Below are 8654 nucleotides of genomic sequence, written 5' to 3' on the forward strand. Positions count from 1 at the left end.
GTTTTATATTTAGATTACAACAGTGTATATATTTTGTATATTTATATTACAACACTATATGTTTGTTTTATATTTATATTTAGATTACAACAGTATATATTTTGTATATTTATATTACAACAGTATATATAATTTTTATATTGCTGCATATTAATAAAACAATATATTTTCTTTACATTGCAGGGAGACAACTCTTCTGGTGGACAAAATAAGTGAGGAGAATGATGAGAAGAGTGCATTAAGGGTCAAATACACTCTGCAGGAAAAGCACAATTTGACTGTATCCGAGACTAGCATAAAGAAGATGAGACGCAGCATTGGATGGAAATATGGACGTGTGAGGTTAGTACTGGACAGTACAGGAGGTAAAAGTTTTGTTTAGGAAACTGTACTGTACCGCGAAAATTATTTATTCCTTGTCATTACAGAGCGTACCCCATGATACGGGACGCAAACAAAATCAAAAGAGTGGTCCAGGCCCAGGCATGGATCGACAGTGGGGAGACTTTCCAGGGTTGCATCTTCACTGATGAGTCTACTGTGTCGCTGGAGAGATTTGCAAGCTTTGCGTTCCACAAAAAGGCCGCATATCTTTGAAGCCGCAGCCAAAACACCCCGTGAAGCTGCATGTGTGGGGTGCCATCTCTAGGCGTGGACCAGGATGCATTGTCATCTTTGAAGGTAAAATATATCAAACTAGATGAGAGACCCGGCGTTGCCCGTGAGTTAAATTTCCCGATAGGAAAGGGGGGGGGGAGAGGGGGGGAAAAGGGGGGGGGAGACAGTGGACAGGAGGAGGGGAGGGGGGGGACAGTGGACAGGAGGGGGGAACAGTGGAGGGGGGGACGGGACAGTGGACAGGAGGGTGGGGGGGCAGTGGACAGGAGGGGGGGAGACAGTGGACAGGAGGGGGGGAGACAGTGGACAGGAGGGGGGGGAGACAGTAGACAGGAGGGGGGGGGAGACAGTAGACAGGAGGGGATGGGACAGTGGACAGGAGGGGACAGTGGACAGGAGGGGACGGGACAGTGGACAGGAGGGGACGGGACAGTGGACAGGAGGGGACGGGGACAGTGGACAGGAGGGGGATGACAGTGGACAGGAGGGGGGGACAGGGGACAGGAGGGGGGACAGGGGACAGGAGGGGGGACAGGGAACAGGAGGGGGGGCAGTGGACAGGAGGGGACGGGGACAGTGGACAGGAGGGGATGGGTACAGTGGACAGGAGGGGATGGGACGACAGTAGACAGGAGGGGGACGGGACAGTGGACAGGAGGGGGACGGGACAGTGGACAGGAGGGGGACGGGACAGTGGACAGGAGGGGGACGGGACAACAGTGGACAGGAGGGGTAGGGGACGACAATGGACAGCAGGGGAGGGGATGACACTGGACAGGAGGGGACAGGACAACAGTGGACAGGAGGGGACGGGACGACAGTGGACAGGAGGGGGACGGGACAGTGGACTGGAGTGGACGGGACAGTGGACAGGAGTGGACGGGATGACAGTGGACAGGAGTGGATAGTGGAAAGGAGGGGACGGAAATACAATGGACAGGAGGGGAGGAGACGACACTGGACAGGAGGGGACGGAACGACAGTGGACAGGAGGGGACGGGATGACAGTGAACAGGAGGGGACGGGACGACAGTGGACAGGAGGGGGACGGGACAGTGGACAGGAGGGGGATTGGACAGTGGACAGGAGGGGGACAGGACAGTGGACAGGAGGGGGTGGTGACAGTGGACAGGAGGGGGGGTGACAGTGGACAGGAGGGGGGTGACAGTGGACAGGAGGGGGGGTGACAGTGGACAGGAGGGGGGGTAACAGTGGACAGGAGGGGGGATGACAGTGGACAGGAGAGGGGGACAGTGGACAGGAGGAGGGGAGGGGGGACAGTGGACAGGAGGGGGGAACAGTGGACAGGAGGGGGGAACAGTGGAGGGGGACGGGACAGTGGACAGGAGGGGGGGAGACAGTGGACAGGAGGGGGGGAGACAGTGGACAGGAGGGGAGGGGACAGTGGACAGGAGGGAACGGGATAGTGGACAGGAAGGGACAGGGACAGTGGACAGGAGGGGACGGGGACAGTGGACAGGAGGGGACGGGGAAAGGGGACCGTGGACAGGAGGGGATGGGGACAGGGGACAGGAGGGGACGGGGACAGTGGACAGGAGGGGACGGGACAGTGGACAGGAGGGGACGGGACAGTGGACAGGAGGGGACGGGACAGTGGACAGGAGGGGACGGGTCAGTGGACAGGAGGGGGATGGGACAGTGGACAGGAGGGGGACGGGACAGTGGACAGGAGGGGGATGGGACAGTGGACAGGAGGGGGACGGGACAGTGGACAGGAGAGGGACGACAGTGGACAGAAGGGGGACAACAGTGGACAGGAGGGGGACGACAGTGGACAGGAGGGGGGGACAGGGGACAGGAGGGGGGACAGGGGACAGGAGGGGGGACAGGGGACAGGAGGGGGGACAGGGGACAGGAGGGGACGGGGACAGTGGACAGGAGGGGACGGGTACAGTGGACAGGAGGGGACGGGACGACAGTGGACAGGAGGGGGACGGGACAGTGGACAGGAGGGGACGGGTACAGTGGACAGGAGGGGACGGGACGACAGTGGACAGGAGGGGGACGGGACAGTGGACAGGAGGGGGACGGGACAGTGGACAGGAGTGGACGGGACAGTGGACAGGAGTGGACGGGATGACAGTGGACAGGAGTGGATAGTGGACAGGAGGGGACGGGACGACAATGGACAGGAGGGGAGGAGACGACACTGGACAGGAGGGGACGGAACGACAGTGGACAGGAGGGGACGGGACGACAGTGGACAGTAGGGGACAGGACGACAGTGGACAGGAGGGGGACGGGACAGTGGACAGGAGGGGGATGGGACAGTGGACAGGAGGGGGACGGGACAGTGGACAGGAGGGGGTGGTGACAGTGGACAGGAGGGGGGGTGACAGTGGACAGGAGGGGGTTGACAGTGGACAGGAGGGGGGTGACAGTGGACAGGAGGGGGGGTAACAGTGGACAGGAGGGGGGGTGACAGTGGACAGGAGAGGGGGACAGTGGACAGGAGGAGGGGAGGGGGGACAGTGGACAGGAGGGGGGAACAGTGGAGGGGGACGGGACAGTGGACAGGAGGGTGGGGGGGCAGTGGACAGGAGGGGGGGAGACAGTGGACAGGAGGGGGGGAGACAGTGGACAGGAGGGAACGGGACAGTGGACAGGAAGGGATGGGGACACTGGACAGGAGGGGACGGGGACAGTGGACAGGAGGGGACGGGGAAAGGGGACAGTGGACAGGAGGGGACGGGGACAGGGGACAGGAGGGGACGGGGACAGTGGACAGGAGGGGACGGGGACAGTGGACAGGAGGGGACGGGACAGTGGACAGGAGGGGACGGGACAGTGGACAGGAGGGGACGGGACAGTGGACAGGAGGGGACGGGACAGTGGACAGGAGGGGGGGTAACAGTGGACAGGAGGGGGGACAGGAGGGGGGACAGGGGACAGGAGGGGGGACAGGGGACAGGAGGGGGGCAGTGGACAGGAGGGGACGGGTACAGTGGACAGGAGGGGACGGGACAACAGTGGACAGGAGGGGGACGGGACGACAGTGGACAGGAGGGGGATGGGACAGTGGACAGGAGGGGGATGGGACAGTGGACAGGAGGGGGACGGGACAGTGGACAGGAGGGGGATGGGACAGTGGACAGGAGGGGGATGGGACAGTGAACAGGGACAGTGGACAGGAGGGGACGGGGACAGTGGACAGGAGGTGACGGGGAAAGGGGACAGTGGACAGGAGGGGACGGGGACAGGGGACAGGAGGGGACAGTGGACAGGAGGGGACGGGGGGGAGGTGAGTGGAGCGCCGGGGAGGGGGGGAGGTGAGTGGAGCATTGGGGGGGAGGTGAGTGGAGCATCGGGGGGGAGGTGAGTGGAGCATCGGGGGGGAGGTGAGTGGAGCATCGGGGGGGAGGTGAGTGGAGCATCGGGGGGGAGGTGAGTGGAGCATCAGGGGGGAGGTGAGTGGAGCATCGGGGGGGGAGGTGAGTGGAGCATCAGGGGGGAGGTGAGTGGAACATCGGGGGGGAAGTGAGTGGAGCATCGGGGGGGAGGTGAGTGGAGCATTGGTGGGGAGGCGAATGGAGCATTGGGGGGGAGGTGAGTGGAGCATCGGGGGGGAGGTGAGTGGAGCATCAGGGGGGAGGTGAGTGGAGCTTCGGTGGGGGGAGGTGAGTGGAGCATCGGTGGGGGGAGGTGAGTGGAGCATCGGGGGGGAGGTGAGTGGAGCATCGGGGGGGGAGGTGAGTGGAGCATCGGGGGGGAGGTGAGTGGAGCATCGGGGGGGAGGTGAGTGGAGCATCGGGGGGGAGGTGAGTGGAGCATCGGGGGGTGAGTGGAGCATCGGGGGGGAGGTGAGTGGAGCATCGGGGGGTGAGTGGAGCATCAGGGGGGAGGTGAGTGGAGCATCGGGGGGGAGGTGAGTGGAGCATCAGGGGGAGGTGAGTGGAGCATCGGGGGGAGGTGAGTGGAGCATCGGAGGGAGGTGAGTGGAGCATTGGGGGGGAGGTGAGTGGAGCATCGGGGGGAGGTGAGTGGAGCATCGGGGGGAGGTGAGTGGAACATCGGGGGAGGTGAGTGGAGCATCAGGGGGGTGAGGTGAGTGGAGCATCGGGGAGGGAGGGGGGGAAGGTGAGTACAGCATCGGGGAGGGAGGGGGGGGAAGGTGAGTGGAGCATCGGGGAGGGAGGTGGGGAAGGTGAGTGGAGCATCGGGGAGGGAGGGGGGGAAGGTGATTGGAGCATCGAGGAGGGAGGGGGGGAAGGTGAGTGGAGCATCGGGGAGGGAGGGGGGGGAGGTGAGTGGAGCATCGGGGAGGGGGGAGGTGAGTGGAGCATGGGGGGGTGAGTGGAGCATTGGGGAGGGAGGGGGAAAGGTGAGTGGAGCATCGCGGGGGGAGGTGAGTGGAGCATCGGTGAGGGAGGGGGGGAGGTGAGTGGAGCATCGGGGAGGGAGGGGGGGAGGTGAGTGGAGCATCGGGGAGGGAGGGGGTTAGGTGAGTGGAGCATAGGGGGGAGGTGAGTGGAGCATCGGGGAGGGAGGGGGGGAAGGTGAGTGGAGCATCAGGGAGGGAAGGGGGGGTGAGTGGAGCATCGGGGAGGTGAGTGGAGCATCAGGGAGGGGGGAGGTGAGTGGAGCATCGGGGAGGGGGGGAGGTGATTGGGGAGGTGAGTGGAGCATCGGGGAGGGAGGGTGGGGGAGGTGAGTGGAGCATGGGGGGGAGGTGAGTGGAGCATCAGGGAGGGGGGGGGTGAGTGGAGCATCGGGGAGGTGTGTGTGTGTGTTGGCCCATCACTCCGCCTCAGGCCAATGAGAGGTGTGCGGGGGCGGGCGGCCCAAGGGAGCAATCTCATTGGCCTGGCCCAAGGTCCAATGAGATTGCCGCTAGGGACACAGGGAGGGACACAGGGAGACACATACAGACACGGACACATAGGACACTTTCAGAAAAATATAGTAGATGTAATGTAGCCTTATGCACTGTACTTTACTAGTGTGGCCTTACTGTATGCACTGTACTGTACTATAGTGCAGTTTTTTGAGCACTTTTCTTTTCTTGCTTTACTGTAGGAATCATGAATAAAGCTTTCTTCCAAGATAACATTGTCCCTGAAATCGTGCAATACACCACACGCGAGGACAACGATCCGAAGCACACTGCGTCAACAGCGCATATCCTTGAGCGCGGTATCAACTGGGTGAAGACGCCAGCGGAGTAAGTGCAGTAGACCGTGTCTCATTTTTTTCCCCACTGTTTTTACTGTGTACTGTATCTCTTAAACTAATTGGCCTTTTTTTCCAATGACAGATCTCCAGACTTCAATCCGATCGAAATGGTGTGGCATCAACTGAAGGACCATATCCGGAAAGTGGTGAAACCCTCCAAAAAGGACGAGTTGTTGAAAGGCATAATGAGTTTTTGGAATGATGTACTCACCGTGGAACGCTGCAATAAATATATAGACCATATTGCCACTGTGTTGCCCATTGTGATCGCGCGTAATGGGCAAGCATCAGGAAAGTAGTGCTGTAGTATTGTAAGTACAGTATGATACAGGTAAGTATGGCACAGATTTTTTCCCCCCCAATAGTCAGGGTATACAGTAGTTACAGTTTTTTCTTTACAGAGAGAGCAGCACCAGCCATCAGGTTACAGTACATACTGTAGTATTTAACAGTAGTCAGAGTATACAGTAGTTCCAGTATAGACTAGTTTGACAGTACTACAGTAACTGCCTACTAACTGCTCAATTTTTTTTTTCAGAGAAAGCAGCACCAGCCATGTACAGTAGTACTACACATCACACAATGCCATAATACAGTACGCACATAACTGCACAAATGTTTTGTTTTCTTGTCGTTTCAGGAAAAAGGATGGCCTGGGGGGAGGTGGGGTGTTGTGTCCAATCTAATCTGCTTGTACAGTCAAATGTACAGTATATAAACAGCAGTAATTATGTACACTAAACCTCTCCTCTCTCAATGAACTACTGTACTGTACACAGAATGAGGAATAAGATAAAGACGGAAATAATATATATATATATATATATATATATATATATATATATATATATATATATATATATATATATTACACACTACAGTACATATTATTAAATAATATTCTTATAAATGTGCATTATTCATGTTTCAGTCCAGATAATAGAGAGGAGTGCTGCACACCTTAAAAGAGAAAAAGTGATACAATTACCGGTGCTCCAATGTTAGAACGAAAGCCTGCAGTCAGTCCTGAGTACATAGAGGAAGGAACAGAGGGCACAGCGGATTCTGCAAATTCAAACTCATTTATTGAGCCAACACTGTGTTGGCTGAATAAATGAGTTTGAATTTGCAGAATCCGCTGTGCCCTCTGTTCCTTCCTCATTATTCATGTTTCCCCATGTTTTGCAAATGTTTTCTAAATGTTTATCCAATTTCAATCTGCCAGAACAACTTAATAAAGACAGCATTATGTATTATTCATGATTATTTTTATATTTGTATTTTTTGGTTCCTGATAAAATAAAATGAATATCTATTCACATTCCTGCTAATCATAATCATTGACAACAACCACAACCCACCCCTTCAATACACCAATGAATAAGAATGAATGACAAAACAACATGAATCAGTTAATGTTTATTTTAACTCTCAATTCTCACAATGCTGTGCAAAACAGATTTACATTTCAAAATCGAGAAGGGATTTTCCAAAGCGTTACCGTAAACTAAGCCTCAAAGGGTTGGGGGGGGGGGGTGTGAGTCATGTGCTGTAATCAGTTAGCTCCCATCTCTAAAAGGATTAGAGTACACGCAGGTGCAGTGAGGCGATTGACGCTTGGCTAGGGACGGATTAAAAACACAATGACGGATTAAAAACACAATAACTAACTTCAGAAAATTAACGACTCTGTGGAGGTGACTGTCGATAAGAGTTTGTGTGCGCGTGGGGGAGGGATGAAGGATTAGTCGTGCAGCAGTGAAAGAAATAACATACAGTACTGTAGAGTACAGTAATTTCAAAAGGCAGTTCATCATAATACTGTAATTTGATCCCTACACCCCCCAAATACAGTACATAAAAAACACACAAATCAACCATTTGCAGGCAAACGCACAGATTTAATATCGTAATATCAAGATTGTTTTTGCAGGCTTGTGGATAAAATAACAGTTAAAAGTTACAGGCGCATGAGCAGGAATAAACTAGCTCCCATCCGAAAGAGGATTACACACAGGCGCATAGAGAGGTGATGCTCTGTGCAAATCAAATTCGAGAAGGGATTTTCCAAAGCGTTGCCGTAAACAAAGCCTCAAAATTCCCATCTCAAAGAGAATTACACGCAGGCGCAGTGAGGCTTTGTAGCTCGGCTATGGACGGATTCAGAACACAATGGCAAGATTCAGTAAATTAACGACTGTGTGGAGAGGGGGGGGGTGGGTGACTCATGCGCAGTGAGCAGCTAAGTAGCTCCCATCTCAAAAAGGATTACACGCAGGCGCAGTGAGGCTTTGAAGCTCGGCTATGGACGGATTAAGAACACAATGGCAAGATTCAGAAAATTAACGACTCTGTGGAGAGGGGGGGGGGTTTGGTGACTCATGCGCAGTAAGCAGCTAGCTCCCATCTCAAAGAGAATTACACGCAGGCGCAGTGAGGCTTTGAAGCTCGGCTATGGACGGATTAAGAACACAATGGCAAAATTCAGAAAATTAACGACTCTGGAATTTCAAATCCTTTAGCTAGCGTTCGTGGGGGAGGGGGCTACAGATACAGCTGCATGAAGTTCAAAGCTAAAGACATACTTTAATTTCAAAAGGCAGTTCATCATAATAATACACCCCCAAATACAGTATGTAAAAAGCACACAAATCAACCATCTGCAGTCAAACGCACAGTGTCGCAGTAAATAGCTACAGCACAGATTGAATATCGTAATACAGTAAGATGGTTTTTGCAAGCTTGTGGAGAAAAAAATTACAGTAAAAAAAAAATTTACATTTTTTTTTGGTCACTCACTCAGGCAAGCAAGCAGTGGTGGGCGAAGTTACAGGCGCATGCAC

The 8654-nt window shown here is 54.7% G+C and overlaps 1 long non-coding RNA gene across 1 annotated transcript; it reads left to right on the forward strand.

Annotated features, from left to right (window-relative positions):
• Positions 1-442: 442 nt before the first annotated feature.
• LOC142476238 (uncharacterized) lies at positions 443-6610 on the forward strand. Its single transcript, XR_012791463.1, has 3 exons — positions 443-681; positions 5656-5800; positions 5894-6610. It is a non-coding gene; the product is annotated as an uncharacterized LOC142476238 (long non-coding RNA).
• The last annotated feature ends 2044 nt before the right edge of the window (positions 6611-8654 follow it).

The sequence above is a fragment of the Ascaphus truei genome, unplaced genomic scaffold, assembly GCF_040206685.1.
Source record: "Ascaphus truei isolate aAscTru1 unplaced genomic scaffold, aAscTru1.hap1 HAP1_SCAFFOLD_1537, whole genome shotgun sequence".
In the NCBI taxonomy this organism is placed as follows: Eukaryota; Metazoa; Chordata; class Amphibia; order Anura; family Ascaphidae; genus Ascaphus; species Ascaphus truei.